Below are 607 nucleotides of genomic sequence, written 5' to 3'. Positions count from 1 at the left end.
CTACGGAGGACCCAAATATGCACATAGCTAATTTCTTGGAGCTTTATGCAATGTTTAAGATGAATGGGGTGAGTGACGAAGCAATCAGATTGAGGATATTCATATTCTCACTGAGGGACAGAGCTAAGAGCTGGTTAAATTCACTACAAGCCAACTCTTTTAACACTTGGGATGATATAACACATCACAAAAGTTTCTCCCCAAGTTCTTTCCTCCATCAAAAGCTGCAATGTTAAGAGGAGAGATCAATAACTTCTTTAACACTGATGGGGAATCATTGTATGATGCATGGGAGAGTTTTAAAGAATTTTTTAGAAAGTGTCCTCATCACGACATTGAAAAGTGGATTTTGGGTAATACACGCACCATAATTGATGTCGCAGCAGGAAGGGCATTTATGAGTAAAAGTGCTAATGAGGCCCATGAGTTGTTGGAAGAAATGGCCAAGAATAACTACCAGTGGTTTGATGAGCAAGCATCTAGTAAAATAAAAGTCAGCGAGATTCATTAATTAGATGCTATAACTACTTTAACTGCTCAAGTAGCAACATTGACTAAGCAGTTGCATCATAACACTATCTCAGTTCAGGCCATGAAGATGCACACG

At 38.9% G+C, this 607-nt stretch overlaps 1 non-coding gene across 1 annotated transcript; it reads right to left on the bottom strand.

The window, feature by feature from the left end:
• Positions 1-229: 229 nt before the first annotated feature.
• LOC133820579 (small nucleolar RNA R71) lies at positions 230-336 on the bottom strand. The gene has a single exon (XR_009886984.1). It is a non-coding gene; the product is annotated as a small nucleolar RNA R71 (small nucleolar RNA).
• Positions 337-607: the final 271 nt, after the last annotated feature.

This window comes from Humulus lupulus, chromosome 2 (assembly GCF_963169125.1).
Source record: "Humulus lupulus chromosome 2, drHumLupu1.1, whole genome shotgun sequence".
Classification (NCBI taxonomy): Eukaryota; Viridiplantae; Streptophyta; class Magnoliopsida; order Rosales; family Cannabaceae; genus Humulus; species Humulus lupulus.
Note: the sequence above shows the minus strand (reverse complement) of the source record. Positions and strands in the feature narration are given on the sequence as shown.